Source organism: Eubalaena glacialis, chromosome 12, assembly GCF_028564815.1.
Source record: "Eubalaena glacialis isolate mEubGla1 chromosome 12, mEubGla1.1.hap2.+ XY, whole genome shotgun sequence".
NCBI classification, from domain to species: Eukaryota; Metazoa; Chordata; class Mammalia; order Artiodactyla; family Balaenidae; genus Eubalaena; species Eubalaena glacialis.
In genome coordinates this window covers 7,176,112-7,199,421 of record NC_083727.1, presented here as the reverse complement: position 1 = coordinate 7,199,421, position 23,310 = coordinate 7,176,112, and the positions used below count along the sequence as shown (strand labels likewise).

At 43.6% G+C, this 23,310-nt stretch overlaps 1 protein-coding gene across 2 annotated transcripts in view; it reads right to left on the bottom strand.

The window, feature by feature from the left end:
* Positions 1-3,511, bottom strand: part of AGPAT4 (1-acylglycerol-3-phosphate O-acyltransferase 4) — a 113,306-nt gene extending 109,795 nt beyond the window's left edge. Inside the window, exon 1 of one of the 2 annotated variants that reach the window (XM_061206974.1) lies at positions 3,425-3,511. The gene's annotated coding sequence lies outside the window, so the exon portion shown is untranslated. Of the gene's footprint in view, positions 1-2,872; positions 2,971-3,424 lie in introns of those variants that run through there. The other variant, XM_061206972.1, reaches the window with a different exon arrangement.
* Between the last annotated feature and the right edge of the window lie 19,799 nt (positions 3,512-23,310).

The window sequence follows — 23,310 nt, the reverse complement described above, 5'->3', positions numbered from 1 at the left end:
TTTCTTCACAAACTTGACAGCACACGGTTCAGAGCCATGAAATCCCAACACGATGGTGACTGACTCCAGCTTCACCAGTTATTTCCTCAGCATCACCTCCATCCAGCCTCTTTCACTGGACCCAGAATTTGCTTTGCATCTATAGCTCCACTGACCCTCCCCGGGTCAAGACTGTTAATTATGTTTTGAACTTCTACTCAGGGTCCGATCATAGGACAGTGATTTCCCTTTTTTTGGCTGAAATTCCAAACAATTCTTGCTACTTTTCCTTTGACCTCCATCTTACAAGGCTTTTTGCTGTGAAACTCCTAGATGTGGAGACTCAAGAGTACTCGCACCACACACTTGACTTACACACTTTCTATCTGCTCCGCAGATGGGTCATGTAGTCAAGTCTACATCCTTGAGGACCATCTCAGGCTGGAAAAACAGTAACCTAGTCTGACTAGTTTCCACACTTTGCAAACATCGCAAACCTATAAACCTACAACTGTTTATATGTACTAACATGTGCTTTTCAAAACAAGTCCTATTTTTTAATGACACTTTTCTGTGTTTTATGACTTTTTAACTAGTTCTCTTGTCTTTACTTAGCTCCCGTTAGTTTTGTGCCATGCTATTTAGCCCTCTTTTTAGATAACTTTTGTATCTGAAATACTTAAGACCTCTTGCACTATAAAAAGTTTTATAAGTCATAGACAACAGCATGTTGAGATAAGGATCTTGGCAAGCAGAACCTCATTAAACCACCCCTTCTTCCTGCTTCCCTGTGGAGGGGTTACTCTGAGGTTTCTTTTATTTTTTTTTTATAAATTTATTTATTATTTTATTTTTGGCTGCATTGGGTCTTCGTTGCTGCACGTGGGCTTTCTCTAGTTGTGGCAATCCGGGGGCTACTCTTTGTTGTGGTGCGCGGGCTTCTCATTGCAGTGGCTTCTCTTGTTGCGGAGCACAGGCTCTAGGCGCGCGGGCTTCAGTAGTTGCAGCATGCGGGCTCAGAAGTTGTGGCTCGCGGGCTCTAGGGCGCAGGCTCAGTAGCTGTGGTGCATGGGCTTAGTTGCTCCACAGCACGTGGGATCTTCCCGGACCAGGGCTCAAACCCGTGTCCCCTGCATTGGCAGGCGGATTCTCAACCACTGCGCCACCAAGGAAGCCCTACTCTGAGGTTTCTAAGTGATGCTTTTGGCTTCATAGTGGAAAGGCATTGTGAAGGCTAAGCCACCTTCACAAATCTTTATCCAAAACTACAGATAATTTTAAGAATCAAGGGTGAGATTACTATCGATCCGTCCTATAAAGCCTAATTTGGTAATTCAGGATGCCCATTAGAAGAATGGTGTCTGTTATCAAACATCTCCTCAGATGCACTGAATAAAAGCATCAATTTGACTCCTACCTGTTAATAAGCCCACTTGGACTATGTCTGTTCAACAGACGTGTCACTTGATTTTAATTATATTTAACTTTGCTTAATAATACTATGTAGATGATACTTTTTTTCTCTCATGTTTTATATTTTTCCTGAAAATCAACTCTTTTTCTCTCCATAGAGGATACTTAGAAGATTCAGTAGTTTCCCTGCCCAACTACACACACACACACCACACATCACACGTACATACACACACATCAGATACACATACACACCGCAGACACACACTTTCTTCCTTATCTCATGATATCTTTTTTTTTTTTTTTCCCAACTGAGGATGCTTGACTAACAATCACAGCTGGGTTAATCTCTTCCCAGTTTTAAAAAAGAGAAGGTCTATGGACCCTCACCTTAAGGAGAGTGGACAGCTGATCCGTATTAGGAAGATGCCCGAAAAACTGAGAGGCCTGCTGGTAGTTACCATTTGTTACTCGTTTATACTTGTTGAACTTGGATTGTGTGCTAAGTAAGTTCAGACTACAGCAAAGACCCCTCTTTTAAACATTCAGACTTTTAGGCAGACCTGGGCAGACAATAACGTCAGTGTGAATTCTCAAACACCCTCTACAACTTTTTCCAAGGATCTCACCTCCTCTAAAGAAGTGCTCTTCCCCGCCCCCCGCCACTTAGTTTGATCACAGGATTAATATCACCTCTTGAGAACAGTTTAGGTTTTCAAAAAAGACCAGAAACTGAAGACTTACATAAACATCAAATCATTCCTTTTTCTAATTCCCAGAGATGATGAGGAAATTCATAGGCTGAAAATTCAGTAAATAAAGAGGTAATTACAAATGCCCGTCTCCTTGACAACTCCCCTCCCCCAGCCCTCCGGTGATAGGGAAAAACCAAAGCGGGGGTGAGGAGGGGTAGCCGCGAAGCCAGGTTGCCTCTGAACAGCCTGGGCGAGAACCAGCGCGGAAAGCAGCCGACGCGCAGCAATCACAAATAAAGCAATGGATATCGGGGCTGCACTTGGGGTAGTATTTTTGTGGTTGCCATAGAAACGGCAGAGATGGAAGAACATGTTGCATGACACAAAAGAGACCGATCGGTAACAGGAACCTTCTCCCCGGCTTCGTCTACTGCAGAGAAAATTCTTTCACCCGAGGCGGGAGGGGGGGCTGGGCAGGGGGAAATGAACCCCAGCGCGGCAGCTCGAAATCACAGCGCTGACAGGCACGCTCCCCCAGCTGAGCACAAAGAAACGGTCCTTGTGCGGCAGCAAAGCCCCCGCTGCCTTCCAGGGCTGCCCCTCCACGTTCCCACTGTCGCCTCACTTCCTTCTCCGCCTTCCTCTCCTCCTCTTTCTTACCTACCCCTTGCAGAGGTTTTAATGAAATCCAGCCCAGGAGAGAATAAGGGTGATAGAGAGAGGGGCGCAAACATCCGCCACGCCCAGAGGTGAAGTCGCCTGGAAATAGCACGAACGGCACATACCTCCTTTCTGGCAGCCCTGGACACATGGACTTAGAAATCAGAAACTGAAAGGGAGCAGGCTGGGGTGCAGAAATTGCCACTAGTTTATAGGAGCTGTAAGTCAGCCAACACTGGAAAGAAAAAGCGAGACTCCACCCATGGGGTGGACTCTTCGGAAAAAAAAAAAAAAAGTGGTCCTCAGCTGACGTCTCTCCCCACCCCATGTCACTTCCTTTTAAAGCTACAATTTAGCAGTTATGGGGAGGGAGATACGAGCTGGTGTAACATGAGTCCCTCCCCCTCCCCTTCCAATTAGTGTAAGGAAGTGCTTCGGCTGGCTTCACGTTTGAAATCACTGGCCGGAGAACCTGCCAGAATCGGAAACAAAGCCCGCTAGGTGGCCTTTCTTTTTCGGCCGCGCCTCCCGAATCCTGTTGCATCCCTATACCGACATGGCTCCTCCAACCTCAGCTCGGACAGATCCAGCCCCGTCTGTGCTGAGACCTGGAAATTGCCCTAAACTGGCTCATATTTTGTTTGGTAAAATACCCGCACTCTGCAATCCCCCCTCACCTCTCACTGGTACGCGGTGCGGAAAGGAGATTGCATTCCACTCGGAAGAGCCCCAAAGCACCTTCGACAAAATACTACTGAAAATTCCAGCGATCTGAGATGTTAAGAACTGGGAAACAGAGGCTTGGAGGTCGATGGATTTTCTCCCAGCAAAGCAGCTACCAGGGTTGATTCCCCGTGCGCGCGCGCGCGCGCACGCAATCACATGCACGTGGCATTCGCGCGCAGTGTTAGAGAGGGTCTGGGCAGATCTTTATAATAAAATAGAGTCCTCATAATTTTAAAAGAGGGCGGGCTGTTGAACCTCCAGAAATGCCAGGTCTCCAACATTTCTAAAAACCACTTTCAACCTCCAAACAGTTAAGATGTATGCCCTTCAAATGTTCTTTATTAGAGCCATTGCCACAAATAATATTTGAGTACTAACATATGATTCCTGTGTTCACCGCCGTTCTTTAGATGTTTACAATCCACAGGGAAAAAAATAAAATGTTCACAAATAACTAGACCATATTGCAGAATTACTAAGAGCTACAAAAGTGCTAAAAACAGCGTGCCATGAGAAAATAGAGAGGATGGAAAGAGCTCTTTTTGGTTATGATGAACGAAAAAAAGGCATTCAGAATTCAGCAAACATGGTTTGGACTGGGTCCTATAGGGTGTGGGGCGTTTTGATAGTCTGTGATGGAGAGAGGGAAAAGCATGAATGGGGTTAAAGGACATCTAAGGCATAAAAAAGGACCAGAACAGAAAACCCATTTGTGGCAATGGTTTATCTTAATATTCATGGGAAAATAAATTTGACCATGTAAACATGTTTATAAAAGATGTTTGTAAGAAGTTCTTACAGCCAATGCAATTTTTAAGAGTTCTCATAACTTTTCAAATTATGTTTTAAAATTCATTTGTTTTCAGTTTTTCAAAGCACTTCTAAAGTAGAGTTAGACTGATGCTTTTTCATATTTGAATTTTGAATGGGGATTAATTTCAAAATCTACAAATTGCATAAATTTGTGCTACATTTACTACAAGTAGAGCCACTGATTTCAACAGAAACAGTGTGAAATAAACATTTTTGACAATTGCAAGTCTTATTCTGATCATAATACTATTATATGTCTATTCCATTAAGATTATCATTATTATTTTTTAAATTAAATTTAATTTTTTTATACATCAGGTTCTTTTTTTTTGAATTTTTGAATTTTATTTTATTTATTTTTTTATATAGCAGGTTCTTATTAGTTATCCACTTTATACACATCAGTGTATACATGTCAATCCCAATCTCCCAATTCATCCCACCTCCACCCCACTCCCCACCTGGCTTTCCCCCCTTGGTGTCCATATGTTTGTTCTCTACATCTGTGTCTCTATTTCTGCCTTGCAAACCAGTTCATCTGTACCATTTTTCTAGATTCCACATATATGTGTTAATATACGTATTTGTTTTTCTCTTTCTGACTTACTTCACTCTGTATGACAGTCTCTAGGTCCATCCACGTCTCTACAAATGACCCAATTTCGTTCCTTTTTATGGCTAATATTCCATTGTATATGTGTACCACATCTTCTTTATCCATTCGTCTGTCAGTGGGCATTTAGGTTGCTTCCATGACCTGGCTATTGTAAATAGTGCTGCAATGAACATTGGGGTGCGTGTGTCTTTTAGAATTATGGTTTTCTCTGGGTATATGCCCAGGAGTGGGATTGCTGGGTCATATGATAATTCTATTTTTAGTTTTTTAAGGAACCTCCATACTGTTCTTCATAATGGCTGTATCAATTTACATTCCCACCAACGGTGCAAGAGGGTTCCCTTTTAAGATTATTGTTATTATTATGCTTATTTTTGCTACAGTAACACTTTGCCTATTTAGATGATGTTACTCACAGTCTCAATTACCTTAGAAATATAGCTGAGAAATATGGCAGGAAAAAACACTACCTCTAAACATTTAAAGTGGAAATACAACCTTCGAGAATTAAACCCTATGCACTTTACTCAGTCCCATTTAGAATCTCTCCTTATTTTAGATATCCTGATTTAGCTATTTCTATCTAAACAAGGAACTGTGAAAATTTCCAGATCAAAATCTAACAATTCAGTTCAACAAATAGGTATTGAGTATCTGTGCTGGTTGCTGAAGATACAAAAACACAAGTAAGACATGGACCTTGCCCCAAGGGCCTCAGAGTCTTAGGAAAGAAAGAGGCCTGTAAGCAATTAAGATATGAAGGCAGTAATTGAAGTCTGTACAAGGTTCAGAGATGATCCAAAGAATGGGAAAAGGGAAGTAGGGGTGTATGTCTACATAGTTTCTTTCTTTCTTTTTTTTTAATTAATTTATTTAATTTATTTATTTATTTATTTTTGTCTGCGTTGGGTCTTCGTTGCTATGCACAGGCTTTCTCTACTTGCAGCGAGCAGGGGCTACTCTTCGTTGCGGTGTGTGGGCTTCTTACTGCGGTGGCTTCTCTTGTTGCAGAGCACGGGCTCTAGGCGCACGGGCTTCAGTAGTTGTGGCGCATGGGCTCAGTAGTTGTGGCTCGCGGGCTCTAGAGCACAGGCTCAGTAGTTGGGGCGCACAGGCTTAGTTGCTCTGCGGCATGTGGGATCTTCCCAGACCAGGGCTCGAACCCGTGTCCCCTGCATTGGCAGGCGGATTCTTAACCACTGTGCCACCAGAGAAGCCCCTCTACATAGTTTCTTAATTCACAGCAAACTGTAAAAGGGATGAGAATGATCAGCATATTCACCAGTGAGACAGCAAGAAATAAATGCTGATAGTTGGAGCTAAGAGGCGTAAACTGGTAACTCATAAAAAGGATACACAAATAGCCATTAAATAACAACAACAAAAAGGATGCAACCTCACATAAAATAAAAGTAGAAAGGAAGAGATGTCCTTTCTTTGGCTGTCTGCTTGCCAAACATTCAGAAAACTATAATGTACAATGTGAAGAGGATGCTATACGACTGGCTGGCTCCTCTCTTCCTGGTGACAGTGAATTGGTACCTTCTTTCTGGAATTTAATTAAACAAGATATATCACAAGCGTTTAAAATGTTCGTACTCTTTATCCAATAATTCACCTCACAAGAAATTATACCAAAGAAATAAGCAGAGATAACCTCAAAGACTCGGGCATCTATAGATTCATCAGAGTTGTTCATAATAGTGAAGGCTGGAAACCGTCTAAATGTCTGAAGTAACAAGTTAGGTAGATGATGTGATATTCAAATGACAGGACACTATAAAAATTAAAATGCTGTATTTGAAAGACATAGGGAAACTTGACGATATATTAAATGAAAAGGGAACTAAGTTATCTATAAAACATGAACCTTTTGTTATAGTTATATATATTATATTAGGTGTGTAGTAGGTTGAATGGTGTCCCCCTCAAATTCACCTCCACACAGAACCTCAGAATGTGACCTTATTTGGAAACAGCGTCTTTGCAGATATGACTAGTTACAACGTGGTTGTGTTGGACTAGGATGGGCCCAAAGTCCAATGACTTGTGTCCTAGGAAACCCACACAGTGTGCAAAAAGGTCACTAAACTGCTAATGGTTTTTTTTTTTTTCGGTTTCCAAGTCATTTTATTCAGAATTTTGTCTTTGTTTCCTGAATCAATAAATACTATACAAAACAATGTAAAAATGGCTACCATTTTCTCTCCCCTACTCCCCCCCCCTGGGGACAACCCCCTGGGCCACCTAACTTGGGGGTTCTCCCTCCAGATTTGGTCCAGCAAATGAGATGGAGTGACATTGTAGCCCCCACTGAATCATTTTCAGAGGAATTCAGGTGGGGTGGGGAGAGCCTCTGGGGTTTGGAGGTTGACTAGGTTAGGGAAATGGGTTAGTGTTTTTGGGAGAAGAGACGGCGCCTACCCCAAAGAAAAGGGTGTCTAAAATGTTCATGGTTGGGCTTCCCTGGTGGCGCAGTGGTTGAGAATCCGCCTGCCAATGCAGGGCACACGGTTTCGAGCCCTGGTCTGGGAAGATCCCACATGCTGCGGAGCAACTGGGCCCGTGAGCCACAACTACTGAGCCTGCGCGTCTGGAGCCTGTGCTCCGCAACAAGAGAGGCCACGATAGTGAGAGGCCCGCGCACCGCGATGAAGAGTGGCCCCCGCTTGCCACAACTAGAGAAAGCCCTCGCACAGAAACGAAGACCCAACACAGCCAAAAATAAATAAATAAATTAAAAAAAAAAAAAGTTCACGGTTCCTTCTTTTGCCTCAAAAAGTGACATTTATTCAAAGAAAAAAAAAGAAAAAAATGACAAGATGTCCATCCCTTGACTCCCTTCCCTCCCCCCTCCTGCTGCCCCTCAGCGCCGCCCGAGGATTGAGCCCTGGCTGGGGCTAGGTCTGCTAATGGTTTTTTCTCAACAGTGACATTGGGGATGATTTTTATTTGCTTTTTTATATTTTATTGCATTTTGATATTTTTTCTACAATGACTATTTGTAACTTTTATAAAAGAAAATGACCATGATTAAAAAACAAAAGACTCAAGGTTTCTAAAGTCTTAGGTGATTTAGGACAGAAGCAAAGAATAATCGATGGAGATTATAACATGTTCAATCCCAAAGACTGAAACATTTTCAGAACCCTCTATTAAAGGTAAAATTCTATGTGTTTCAAAAAAGTTTCTTTTAACCTAAATTCTGGTACTTAGAATGATGAGTATCCTTTATCTAAAATGTTAACTTACATACTATGTATTTCGCTGCCATGCTAGATGGTTGAGTTATTAAGGACATTATTTCCAACAACCTTTTCTCTTAACACATTGTTAGCTATATAATGACAATAGTTTTGCTTTCTTTTCATTTGGCTTATTTTATGAACGTGAATATAGATACATCTATATAAATCTATATACACAGTTTGAAATTTTCCTCAAGTTATAAAATGTAAACATATCACAGACTTGTAATTATAATAACCTCACTGTATGCTAAATTAGGAATTGTTACTGCTTTGAGGTGACAAAGAAAAAGTGTAAATAATAAATTCAATTTGATATTTGGAGCGTTTAATCTTATATTTAATAGTTGTATATTTCAATCATTTCTAATAGAGCCTTACAAATGTGTCACATATATGTTTTTAATGACCAATAATCTCTTATGGCTATATTGTTATTATTGCAATCATTCTAAGTACTTTCAAATAGCTTTAACATTACCTGTCATTGGGGAAAACACAGAGGAATTAGGCAAGATTCCTCCTTGATCAATAATGATTACAATAAGTCATTCCCCAAACATTAATGTCCGTTGATCAGCTCTCAACACATTTTAACTCAGAATTTTTCTTTAAACCTCTTACAAATTGTTCTCAGTGTTCACTCAGCTCCTTTCTCTTCTAGACCACTCCAGGTTCATTCAGCCTGGCAGAGATGACCCTGGAAAGTCATTCATTCCCTCCTCTTGCATCCAGGCACTGAGCAACTGGAAATCATATAATGCAGGAGGAAATCTACCCCAACAGGAGGAACTGAATTCAAATCAATTAATGCCCGACTGATGGGCGACAAATGGAAAAAGATTCCAGCTTCACTATCTGATTTTAAAAGACAAGGTCGTACAAAAGATTACTGAGACTTAGCCCTCGCATTCTTTGTAACCAAGTAAAAAGAAAGCACACCACTTCAAGTGGTGTTTCACTCTGGATGATTTTCAGCCCTTGTACTTTATATGTTGGGTAATTTTTTAAAATTTTTGATAAGATGGATTACCTTTATAAACAGAAATGTGAAACATTTTTTTTAAAATAAATCTTTATTGTTCTGAATTGTTGACATAATGCTTTTCTTTATTTGGCAAGCTTATAGCCTAGTGGCACCTTGGAGGCTGATCTACGTAAAGTGTCGTCATGGACCATGAGAATGGGAGTTTGTTAGAAATGCGGAGGGGACTTCCCTGGAGGTCCAGTGGTTAAGACTCCATGCTTCCACCGCAGGAGGCACAGGCGCAATCCCTGGTCGAGGAACTAAGATCCCAAATGCTGTGCAGCGGCCAAAAAATTTAAAAAAAAATTTTTTTTAATTAAAAAAAAAAAAAGAAATGCAGAGTCTCGGGCCCCACCCCAGACCTAGTGAATCAGAAACTGTTTTCACAACATCCCCAGGAAATTCACATGCACGTGAAAGTTTGAGAAGTACTTGCTTGAGTCCAAATTTCTCACTTTACAGAGGACGCTTCAGAATCCAGGAAGGGTGAGTCTGCTTGTCCTGGGTTACACAACAAACAGGAAACAGAGCTGAAGCAAAACCACAGTTTTTAATGATTCCTACTACGGAATTCTTTCCACTGTAGTCCTCCAGCTTTCAGATGGAAAGCAAGTCTGAAGGAAAATCTGTTGGCATAAAAATGTTAAAAAGAGAATTTCTACTTAAACTCATGTTTATTATTCTAAGTGTAGTTATTAAAATCTACACTCTGTGCATTTGAGTTTATACATAGTCAGCTTTACCCAAAGAAAATGAATCTTGGAATTTGGCAACTTTCAGACCAAAATTGGCAAAAAGCAGGTGACATCTTTTCTCCATGATCACTCATTTTATTTTGGTTTCAAGCCAAAGCCAAGTCTCGTCGAATAAAACTTAGCTTCATGACTGATTTGCAAGAGGCGACAGAAAGGAAAATGTGCTCCACAGGTCCCCTTGTTTCTGCTCTTGCCACTTTCCAATCTGCTTGTTCCTCATCTGGCAGCCTTTGCAAAAGGGAGCTTTGTAAAATAAAAAACAAGAGAATGTGACTCTCCCCTCTCTCATCTCTGGCCTTGAGCGCATGAGAGTCCCCTGTATCCGGACAACAAATCTTTCATTGAGCTACCTTTGTTACTTGCAATAGAGTCCTAATTCTTCATGTAAAGTTTTGGAGCTTCAGCTTCCTCCGACATAAAATTCATGGGGTGGTTGTGAGGTTTAAATGAGACAGTGTAGGTGAAGCTCCTTAATAGTGTAGAACCTCCAAAAAAAAATGATCATTCTTTTCTCCTGTCCTCACCTCATTCATTAAAATACAGATGACTTTCAGATATTTTTGGTTGACATCCTTCTCCTAAACCTCAGACCCGTTCACCTAATTACCTGATGAATATCTCCAGGGAGACATCCTAAAGGCTTCTCAAATTGAACAAGTCCAAAAACTATTGGCCCCAACCTAGCCAACGTTCTGCAATCCTATCCTGCAAGTTTCTGGTTCCCTGTTTTGGTGAAAGTTGACATCAAAGTTATCTCTGATTCTTCCCTGTTCCTCTTGCAGCTCTTTCTCCCCACACCATCCTGTTAATACTCTTCTCAAAGATATTTATAAAGAGCCCTCTCCTCCGACTGCCCTTGCTGCTGCTCTGGGCCTCATCACTTTTCTCTTGGTTGTCTGCAAAAAACCCTCTTCAACTTTTTGTTGCAGTATGAAACTTCAACTCCTTTGGGTAACACGCAATGCCCTTTATGATCTGGCCCTACCTCTCCCTCCAGTCTCATCTCTTACCTCTTTCCATACTTTTCCAAGGACCCCCTCTTCTTTCACCTCTCATCAGCTGACTTACCTCTCCCAGCCTCTAAGACTTGCTGACCACCTCCTCCAGGAAGCCCTCAACTCTTCAAAAGGAAAAATGGTCTGAGCGTATTTGTGTTAATGCACTTGCCACAGTGGCTTCTAATTGGTTGTTCTTTTTATAGGTTTATTCCCGACTAGCTTGTGAGGACAGGATCTTTGTTTTCAAAGATCTGACACGTCACAGGGCTCCATAAATACTAACTGAATCAGTGGACATCATCTCTGTGTTACCTTTTCCCACGGGGCAGGTGGGACTCTCAGTTTCCACTCTTATAACTCAAGAAGTTTCTTTTCAGGAATCCTTTTTATCCTTGGTTTTCATATATTGCAGATACATTTAAGAAAACGTTTTAACTCTCCATGAAATCACCTCCCTCATTTTCCCTTATCCTGTTCTTTTCCACTCTTTGCTCATAGGCAGGCATAGTTTATTTCCCTATAATCCTAGTAGCGTAGAAAATTCCATCATATTTTTATTTCACACATCCTAAGCAGATTTCCTTAACAGAATTTTCATAGTTGTCTTTTTAATGGATTCCAAATAGTCTATCTACTTAGTATACGATCATTTTCCTAACTGTCCTCCTGTTGAATGCTGCCTGCTTCCTGCTTTCACCTACTGTGGGTTAGTCCTCAATTTCGCTTGCTTCCACTTACTGAGCACTTAGCAACTTTGTATCAGATATTATTAGCTTCCATTTGGTAATCGAAGAGCCTGAAGCTTAGCTGGGTTAAGTCACTGCCTCAAGGTTACATAGCCGGTAAATAGCACTGAGTCAGGATCTCCACTGAGGTGTGCCCAGCTCCGAAGAGCACACTGTTCACCTCTGCGGTCCACTGACCTCTAGGACAAGCACGCCTTGCTCCTCGTGGGTGACGCCCTAAGATAACGACCCGGAAGAAGAGGATTTTGTGACTCATTCCTGCACTTCAGTGTCATTAATTAATACCTTAAAGTGTTTGGCGAGTTTCACAATTTTAAATAATACCAATTTTAATTTTTGTAAGTTACGTGTAAAGTTCAATCTCTTTCAAAGTTTGCTTTTATTTATTCTTATCACTTGTATGTATTCTTGTGTGAGATCTCTTCTTATGCATTGACTGTTTATGCTATCGTCTTGGTATTTATCATTTGCAGGTACATTTTTTGGGGGGGGCCATACCGTGTGGCTTGTGGGATCATAGTTCCCCGACCAGGGATGGAACCCGGACCCTCGGCAGTGAAAGCGTGGAGTCCTAACCACTGGTCGCCAGGGAATTCCCTGCAGGTACATTTTAATTTGTCAGTTGTTTCTTCTACGATCTCAACTGCTTCAACACTCAATTCTATTCTCCATGCATTGTCCTGTCATTCTATATTTAACTGCTTATTTCGAGTTCACCTATCGCGTATGGTGTAAGGTGTTTAAGATATTAGCCAACTGCCATTCTCTCCTGCCATGTAGTAAATAAATCTTCCGCTGTTTTGAGTGTGCTGACATGGAAGGAGTGTGGGCTTTTGGAGAAAACAGATCTGGGTCAGGACCCTGGCTGAGGAGATCAATCCTGTGGTAACTGGGCGCAGCCTTTCCCGGGGAGGAGAGCTCACCCTCTCCTCTGCTCCACCTGCAGGGCTCAGGGGTGTGGGACCCAGCAAGACAATCAGGAAGCCGGAAGCACCCCCTGCCCCGCCCGCGTCCCACACCAGGGCGCCCCCTTCTGGAGGACATGAGCCTTTCTCCACGTTGAAGCTGCAGGACACCTGCTTGCCAGCCAGACAACTCCCAAAGGACCTGGTGGCCCAGGGCAATGGACATGGCCAGTGACCAGAGGCAGATCTGAAGCAGCTGGCTGAGCAGGGACCTTTGCCAGAGGAGAAAGGCAAGCAGGTAGCTCCTGATGCAGCCGTCGCAGAAGAGAAACAAACATGCCTCGGGAAAGGGAGATGAGGGTGTGGGGCTGCCCGCTTGGCGTGTCTGTCCTGCTGCTGCCGACATCGCCCTGCTGCTGGCTGAGCAGCATTCCTCCCAGCCCACCCCGGGCACAGCACTGTGGCCGGGCCTTTCCCACACTGACACAGAGACTGGCGGCATCTGACCCTACACTTGATGTTGCTGTTTCCCTCCTTGGTAGTCTTGGCTACGCTCCCACCAGATGTGTTTTTCCTGGCCTGTCCACTGAGAAGCGGGCCTTTGGGATGTTTTCTCTAGTGGCTGTGCTTCACCCCGGCATTTTCCAAATCCTACTGAGAAGGTTGTTCTATTGACTCGGGGAGCACGGCTTTACCCCTCATTCCGGACCCTCCACTGTCTGCACCTTGGGCACCTGCATCTCAAGCCCTGGAGTTCCTGGGACCGACTTAGTGATGCTCTGTCATCCCACTTAGCAATCATAGAGCTTGGTCCTTGCCCTCAGAGGGCTGGGTTTCACCTTTGAACGGCATACGATACATTGGGAGGGCTGGTCTCTACGTGCTCATGCCCCTTTCCTGAAATCTGTGGCCTGTGGTTTACTCACATCATATTTTCCATGAGCCGGTGTTCAGTTACCTCTGTACATTTCTTCCGGATTGATCTCCAGACTTCAAGTGCTCACTACACAGGAGGTGGCTCTTCCCGTGACCCCAACTGAGCTGGCCCAACAGCAACGTGGAGGGAAATATCCCACAGGCTTTGAAAATCAACTATTTGCTGAGATGAAAAGGAGGATCTGAGTTATTTGTTTCTAAGAGGAACCTCTTAGAAAGTTTGGTTAAATTGTGAAATAAACTTTTTCAAACCAGTTGTATACTTTTGAGCCTAAAAAAAAAAATGAATCAAGGGCTGCAAAAATTAGATATAGGAAGAAAATAAATCCTTCCCTGTCCCCACCCCCATCACTATTCATCACTCCCTCCCATCTTTTCTTTGTAAACTTAGCACTGTCTGTCTTTTTATAGAATATTTTTCAAAACAATTGTAGCCTGTGAATGGAAAGAGAGCAAACTCAACAGTATAACAGAATCACTTGTGGGACAATGAAGAAACCAAGTACTGAACAAGAAGTAAAAAATGTAAGGATTGGAAAAGGACAACTAAAATTTGCATAGTGTTGGCCCTTGTAGATGCGGCTTCCGCATCTTTGGATTCAACCAACCAGAGTGTGGACTGTGCCATTTTACGTAAAAGACTTGAGGATCTTCCAATTTGGTATCCTTGGGGGTCCTGGAACCAATCCCCTGTGGATACCGAGGACAACGTGTGTAAATAAAATTCCAGAAGGATCTGAAGATAACATTCAAATTAATAAATGAGTTTTGCAAGGTCACCGTGCTAACATCAGTGGTATCTACATATTATGTGACAGATGTATTTTGCAAAGTGGCCCATGGCAACCTCTGCCACCCCACATGCTCCTCTGCAGTGTGACTTACCACCCTCTCCCCCATCGAGAGATGGGGCTTCCTTCCCCTCCCCTCAAATCTGGGTGGCCTTATGACTCCACTTGTGAGCGGTAGAAGGAGGTAGAAATGATGTTGCGGGAGAGCGGAGTCGGGAGCTTCAGTCGGGAGAGGTGGAGAGCTTCCTCCTGGGCATCTGAAAATGCTTGGTTCTGCAGGGTGGCCCTCGGTGCTCTCCCTCTCAGAATCCAGCACTGAGCTGCAAGAGGGCTCATGAAGGGTGTCTGTGAACAGTCCCCGAGGAGCCCCAGTGCCCAGCATGTGAGCAAAGAAGCCTCCAGATGGTTCCCCCAGCCATTCGAGTCCCCCCGCTTTCACACCCAGGAGCAGAGTGGAGACGCTCTCATGGTCCCTCGTCCGGCTTGCTCACCTATAGACACCACGAGGACCACAAAAGGGCTGTTATTTCACAATGTGAAGTTTGGGGTGGTTTGTCACACAGCTTTGGAGGATCAAAACATACACCAGGGGCTTCCCTGGTAGCGCAGTGGTTGAGAATCCGCCTGCCAATGCAGGGGACACGGGTTCGAGCCCTGGTCTGGGAAGATCCCACATGCCGCGGAGCAACTAGGCCCGTGAGCCACAATTACTGAGCCTGCGTGTCTGGAGCCTGTGCTCCGCAACAAGAGAGCCCGCGATAGTGAGAAGCCCGCGCACCGCGATGAAGAGTGGCCCCCACTTGCCACAACTAGAGAAAGCCCTCCCACAGAAACGAAGACCCAACACAGCCATAAATAAATAAATAAATAAAATTTAAAAAAAAAAAAAAAAACATACACCAGGGGCTTCCCTGGGTGTCCAGTGGTTAAGACTCCACACTCCCAATGCAGGGGGCCTGGCTTCCATCCCTGGTCAGGGAACTAAGATCCTGCATGCCGCATGGCCTGGCCAAAAAACCAAAGCCAAAAACAAAACATACACCAATCATGAACAATTAGAAAAACAAAATTCAAAAAATAAAAATATTTACAATAGCATCCAAAAACTCAAATACTTAATTAAGGATGGATCTAATGAAAGATGTGTAAGACCTTTACACAGGAAACTATAAAACTCTACTAAGAGAAACTAGAGAAGGTTTAAATGAATCAAGGAATCTACCACAGACACAAATTCAAATATTCATATAAAGGTGTAAATTTTCTTTAACCTGATCTGTAGTTTTGATGCAACCCATTCAAAGTCAGCAGATATGAGGGTGTTTCTAACACTTGTATGGAAATGCAAAGAGCCAAGAAGAACAAGGAGGGAGGACCCACTCTTCAGATCCTAGAGCTTGGGGTACATATTATAAAGCTACATTGATTAAAGCAGTGCAAGAATAGAAAACAGACCAATGAAACCGAACGGAAAGTCCAGAAACAGACCTCTGTATTTATGGGCACTTGATTTATGATGATGGTGGTGCTACAGGGCAGTTAGGAAAGAATAGTGAGTAAGAAAATTAATAAAATAGTGCTGAGTCAATTAGATAGCCACACAGAAAAAATAAAACTTAACTCCTTCCTCACACCATACACAGAAGTCATTACCAGGTGCGTTGTAGATTTAAATGTGAAAGGCAAAACACTAAGGCATGTTGAAGACAAAATAGGAAACGATCTTCTGGACTTTGGGATAGGGTAAGTTTTCTTTCTCTCTTTTTTTTTTTTTAATTAATCTTTATTGGAGTATGGTTGCTTTACAATGTCATGTTAGGCTACACTGCACAACAAAATGAATCAGCCATACACATACAGATAGGGGATAGGGTAAGTTTTCTTCAACAGGATTCAAAAAGTATTTACCATAAAGGAAAAGACTGAGAAACCGGATGACGACCAAATAAAGTTCCGTTCATCAAAAGTTAGGAGTAAAAGAGTCAAAAGACAAGCTACAGGACTTCCCTGGGGGCGCAGTGGTTAAGAATCCGCCTGCCAATTCAGGGGACACGGGTTCGAGCCCTGGTCCGGGAAGATCCCACATGCCACGGAGCAACTAAGCCCGTGCGCCACAACTACTGAGCCTGTGCTCTAGAGCCCATGAGCCACAACTACTGAGCCCTCGTGCCACAACTACTGAAGCCCGCGTGCCTAGAGCCCGAGCTCCGCAACAAAGAGAAGCCCCCACTTGCCACAACTAAAGAAAAGCCCACGCACAGCAACAAAGACCCAACGCAGCCAATAAATAAATAAATAAATTTATTAAAAAAAAAAAAGACAAGCTACAGAGAGTGAGAAGATATTATTACATGAATGACTGACAAAGAGCCCTTATTTGGAATGTGTTAAAACAACCTTCAAATCAGTAAGAAAAAGTCAACCTCATAGAAAATGTGAAAAATTTGAACAGGCACTTCACAAGAGAGAATGTTCAAATCAACACACATTTGAAAAGATGATTAACCTTGTTAGTACACACCCATCAGAATGACTACCATACAAAGGATGAAATATACCTGGAGGGAGGTAAAGAGATGCAGCCGCTTTGGCAAGTGGTGTCATGTGTTCTGAAAAAGTCAAAGGTGTGCATACCCCATGATCCAGCAATTCTACCCTTAGGCGTACGCCCAACAGAAATGCACGCACAACATCCAACAGTCTTCATAGCGGCTTTATGTGTAATAGTAAACAACAACAACCTGATCCACGGTGAAAGAGCGTGTATAGCACATATAAAGAACATACAGAGAAAGTGTGGTGTATTTAGACTCTAAGATACTATTCAGCAAAGGAAATGACTGGAACTCAACTAAATGCAACAAATGTGGAAAGATATCACAAGGGCAATTTTGACCAAAGAAGCTAGACACCAAAGATTACCTACTCCGTGATTCCATCAGTAAGTTCACAACCGGGGAAAACCAGTCTACACACTGTAAGTTAAGATGTGTTACCTTTGGAGGTGCAGGAGGGTAGGGGGCTTTTGGGGTACTGGAAATATTCTGTTTCTTGTTCTGTAGTCATTATATGGGTGGATTCACTTTGGAAAAATTCACTGATGTGTATACACTTAGGTTTGGTGCCCTTCTCCATATGCATGTTGTTTCAATTTTTAAAAAAGCCAAAAAGAAAAACTATTTACACCAATTTGTCCATCTGTTATCTAAGAGAAAACTCAAGATCTCCTCTCAAAAACAACAGATTTTATGCTCTCCCAGCCCAATATTAATCTACTCAAGGTACCCGGGAATGGAACTGATTCTTAATTTGGTTTATGAAAGGAGCTTCAGCAAGAATATCATAGATAAGCATGGCCGAAGATGATCTGTATAAACTACAATAGTTTGTATTTGTTGGGATATGCTTTGTAATCATTCTGTGTTTTTTTTTGTTTTTGTTTTTTCACGTGGATCTGTTTTGATTCCTTCCTTTATTGTAAGGACGTGTCCTATAGTTTAGTATTCTTTGTAACAACAACTATATATATATATATTATCATGCCTCTACTACTTAATACCAACTCTTTGAAGACAGGTTTGATAAATATTGCCAAGAACCAATTACAGAATCTAGTTTGGTTCTGGGAAGAGTTTGTGTTTTTCATGCACATAATTTGGACTAAAAAGTACATTGGCCAGAGTGTTGCTTTACGATTACAGGCTGTTCCTACATTGTCATTGTGGGACCAGCCAAGTATCTGGCCAGGGCAAAGATGTTTCACATGTAGACTCCTGTCTGATTTCTAAATATTCATTGAAGCAAAACTGCACCCTTCAGGCAAATGAGTTTCACCTTGCTTGGGAAATTTTGTTTTAGTTAAATTGTTTTCTTAGGACCCAGCAGCCAGCATCTGTCACTTTCTTCCCGAAGAATGAAAGTACCTACAATGGATTGTGTACTCACTATACTCAAGGCGCCATGCTAAGTACATTACATTCATATTTCATGTGTGTTTCCCAGCACCCCTTTGGCATAGCATCCCTATTTTACAGAAAAGGAGACTGAGGCTCAGGGAGGCTGAGAATTTCCCACAGGGAGGTCGAGCTGGACCTTCATCCAAGTCAGTTAGCGTGAAGTGTAGACTTGGCACCCTGTCACCCTGCCCAGGATCAGGCTCCCTGAGGCTGTCGTGGGAGGCGGTCAGGGACCAGTCCCAACCTGGTTCCCTTGCATGTGATTTTTGTCAAGATGAATAAGTCGCTTCAGCAAGCAGCACCCATCATTTCTTCCCTTATCTCATCCCCTGAAACGTGGCATTCACAGGATCCTCCTGAACTAAAACTGACAACCTCACCCAGGAAAATAACTATTAGTAACCAAGTGGCACGGCTTATGGCCCCATTTGCAGTGAGACTCATTTCAACACATCCCGTCGACATCATGGGGCTCCCTGTGGGTCGTTAGTCTCTTAGACATGAACGTGGGGCAGTAGAGCCCGAGAGCAAGTAGCTGTTTGCCAGCCAGGAAGTTAATGATTGGCCTCGAGAAGGTTTGTCTTAGGAAACTGCTGGGATGGCTTCCCTGGGACTCTGCCCACCTGGAGGTACAGGGCAACTGCGTCTTACTTGCATTTAACCTGCCCACATCTAACTGCGAGGGACAGAGAGGGAGTGGGAAGGAAGGAGTCGAAGGGCGATTTAAGTTCTGCAAGTGATTTCTCTTCTGTTCCATCCAGTGAACTGTGCCCTGGAAGGAACATGGGCTGACCTGGATCTGTGTTTCCTGCAATCACCTCTGTGATTCATTCATTCATCCATTCATTCATTCAACACTATGTCTGTCTACTGTGAGGCCAGCCCTCTGCCAGGTGCCAGGCACACATGCGGGAACCAAACAAGGATTCCTGCGGTTGTGGAACTTTCTAATGGGAAGAGTCTGAAAACAAGTGATAATTGTAATAAATGTTTATGATATGCTAGAAGTGGATATTTATGGAAAAATGAAAAGTCAGGCAAGGAGTTTCTGCAGTGCCGGGGGTGGTGAGTGGTGGGAATGTGAAGCAGGGGGTCAGTGCAAGCTTCACCTGGAAGGTGGGATTGAGCGAAGATTGGGGGATCTAGGGGTGCTCCAGGCGGATGTGTCCCCGAGTGAAGAGCCTTCCAAGGGGAAGGAGTGCACGCCAGGACCAAGGTCCGTGGAAGGACATGCTGGCTTGTTAGAGGAACAAGGAGGGCAGCAGACGAGATAATGTCGGAGGGGCATGGGGTGCTGGGCCGTGGGGCTCTGCAGGACGGTGTAAAGACCTCTGGGTTTTAGGCTGAGTGGTTTGGGGAGCCTTGCAGGGCGGTGGGCTGGAAAGTGACATGACATGACTGATGTTTTAAAGAATCACTCTTGCTGGTGTGTTGAGGAGAAACCATATGGGGCACGGACCAAGCAGGCGCATGAGTAGGAGGTGTTTGCAGTGATCCAGTAAGAGATGCTGGTGGCAGACCAGCCAGAACCAGTGGACTTCCTGAGGGATTGGAAGTGGGGCTTGAGGAAAGAGTGGAATCAAGGTTTGTGCTTGAGGTTTTGGCTGAGCAAATTCGGGGATGAAATTACCTGTGAGTAGAGCAGGTGTTTTGGTAAAGATTAGCATTGTTTGTGACGTGTTGAGGTAGAGACATCTGTTAATTATCCGTGTGGAAGTGGGGCGTTGGCAGCGGGAGTGTAAGGTTCTGGAGAGAAGATCCAGGCTGGAGATAAACGTCTGGGAGTAGTCAGCGTATAGGTGGCATCGAAAGCCATGAGACTGGATGAGATCATCTGAAGGTTGGCAGATGAGACACGGGAGGCTTCATGAAACTTGAATGCGGATGAAGAGTTTCGAGCGGTACGTTTCATGCAACACTTACTTGTTAACCACGTAAATATTGGGCACCACGCGATATTGGGGACATACGTATACTACAGAATTATTAGTTGTTTACCTGAGCTTCTGGCTTGCTGATTCTGGCCGTGCTCAGTGGGGAGTGAGAGCAGGGAGGTTAGAGGGCTGGGAACTGAGCCCTGGGCCCTCAGCAGTAAGAGGCTGGGGGGAGGGAAGGAACAGGGAAGAGGACAGAGAGATGAACGAGGCAGGAAGAACACCGCCCAAGGGTACGGAGTCCTGGAGCCTGGAGGGAGGCGTGATCAGCTGCCCTCCAGGAAGACAAGGTCGGGAGTTGAGCCCTGGATTTGGCAATGAGCAGCCATCTGCAAGAGCTGGTGCATTTTGCGGGGCTGAGTGGGACCCCTCTTTCCAGGTTAGGGCTGGTCCTCCAGCGGGCGCCTGAATGCAGGCGGGTAGTTCAGGGTGCTGGCCTGATGAAAGCGTCGCGATGACATTGACCTCGTGCTCAGTACACTCCTACCTGAAGACGCCCTTGAGGACCCCGAAGTGGGGTTTTCAGCAGGTTCCCTGGACGCCTCCCTCAGATGGGGACTCAGTCCCTCAGCGTGGACGCAGAAGCGCGGTGACGAGCAGGGATGCGTCTGCTGAGAGCAGGGAGGCTGCCTGCCCGGCGCGGGGCGGGGAGCTGGGGTGGCGCGGGGACCGCAGGGCTTGGGGAGCCACGCAGCCTCGTGTGGGAGGAGCTCGGGGAAGCAGGACGTCGACTCAGCGGGGAACCGTGACGATCCAAGGGCCAGGGTAGCCGGGTGCCCACTGCACACGTAGCCACTTTCCAGAGCTCCAAGTTCAAACACTTCTTTTTCTTCCGGAAAAAGAAAGCAACAGTGGTACCACTTGAATCCTTTAATTCTTTTACAGTGGGGCTGTTCCCACATTTGCTAAGTCCCTTCATTCAAGTAAAAACCAACATTTTTTCTTCACCTGAAAGCAATGAGGTGTAGGCCCTGGGTCACATCCCCGGAGCAGGACTTATTTCTTAGAGTTAAAAACCAAAATAAACAAACAAAAACAAACTTTCAATATATAGCTTGACTATCCCTACACTGAAATATAAAAAATGGCCCTGAAAGTGGGAGGTGAGGTGATTTTCACCCAGACACAAGGCATTCTCCTGCCTTGATATAACCCAGGGCCGCTGCTCAAAAGGACATCCCGCCTCACATTTCATAGCCCAGGGCTCATCTTTGTCCAAATAATATCATGACTGGAAACCTTAGTCAGCTTTTTGTATTACAAAATGAGCTACAGAATATGATTGCACATAACTTCAAACTGTTAGGGGTGTTTGACTTGCCTTTTAAGAAAAAAGATAATATTTATTCAGCCATAAAAAAGAATGAAACACTATATATAAAATAGATAACCAACAAGAACCTACTGTATAGCACAGGGACCTATACTCAATATCTTGTAATAACCTATAATGGAAAAGAACCTGAAAAAACAGAATATATATGTATATGTATATATGTATAACCGAATCACTTTGCTGTACACCTGAAACTTACACAACATTGTAAATCAACTACATTTCAATAAAAAAGTTTTTAAAAAGAGTGAAATAATGCCATTTGCAGCAACATGGATGGACCTACAGATGGTCATACTAAGTGAAGTCAGACAGAGAAGGACAAATATCGTATGATATCACTTATATGTGGAATCTAAAAACATGATACAAAGGAAATTATTTACAAAACAGAAATAGACTCACAGACATAGGAAACAAATTTATGGTTACCGAAGGGCAAAGGGTTGGGGGAAATTAGAGATTTGAGAGTCACAGATACACACCACTATATATGAAATAAACAACAAGGACCTACTGTATAGCACAGGGAACTCTACTCAGTATCTTGTAATAACGTATAATGGAAAAGAATCTGAAAAAACAGAATATATCTGTATATCTACATAGATAGATATAGGTATGTAGATATACCTGAATCACTTTGCTGTACACCTGAAACATTGTAAATCAACTATACTTCAAGTAAAAAATGAAATTACAAAAAGGACGATATTTATTCTCATAACATTGTGACTAAGTATATAATCTAGCTACTTAAATCTAAAGTCATTTTGTTTTTACAAGTCACCACCCACCCCGAGAAACTCCATGACATGGCTTTGAAAAATAATTTGCACAGATCTCTGTAAGTTAATTATTGTATGACTATCTCTGAAAGCTTTTTGTGTATTGAACATTTAGTCAGAGAGAGAGGCCTGGTTAACTACACTGCTGTTCTTTTAAAAAATCAAGATTATTTAACCACAGTAAAATAAATAGAAGACACGACATGTTTTTAAATTGTTTGTGAAAATGTACTTGCTCTAATGATTTTTGAAGAAGTGCTATTCCCTGTTTATCATCTTCCCCGTAGTGAAGTGATGAGGCCCGATTCCCACACAGCCTGCCAACTCGGTCCTTTATTTATATTAGAGCAGCGGTTCTCAGACTTTCAGCGTACACCAGAATTATCTGTAGGGCTGGTAACATCACAGAGTTCTGGGTCGCACCCACCCCCAGAGTTTCTGATCCAGTAGGTTTGGGTGGGGCCTGAGAACTTACCTTTCTACCTAGTCCCCAGGTGATGCCGATTCTGCTGGGCTGGAGAAGGACGGTCTATAGGTAAAGAAGTTCTTCGTGGTGAACCATGCAGGGGCCATCGGGAGCATCTGAGTCCAGCTCCCCGTTTACAGCTGAGAAACCACGATGCAGGTGGAGAAATGTCAGGTCAGTCCAGGCCCAGGGAGCAGGGTGGGGAGGTGGCATTCATTTGACGTAGGAACAGGGTGAGCACAGAGGCCTGGGGCAGCACCACCCTCCCCTCAGCCCTTCCTGAAGCCACAGCCAGCAGAAAAAGAAATCAGCCCCAATACGCTCAGGCCAGGATGTAGCCAACTGGTGTCCAGTCTTGTCCATCACTAGAAGATTTCATGATCTTTATGTCGGGCAAGTCACTTGTCTCGGAGCTTTGGTTTTCTCACCACAAAATGAAGGCATTGGTCCAGCTTATTTTTAAAATTCCTTGGAACTCCAACTTTCTATGACTCTACCTAAACATGATAAACCTCTGATGAA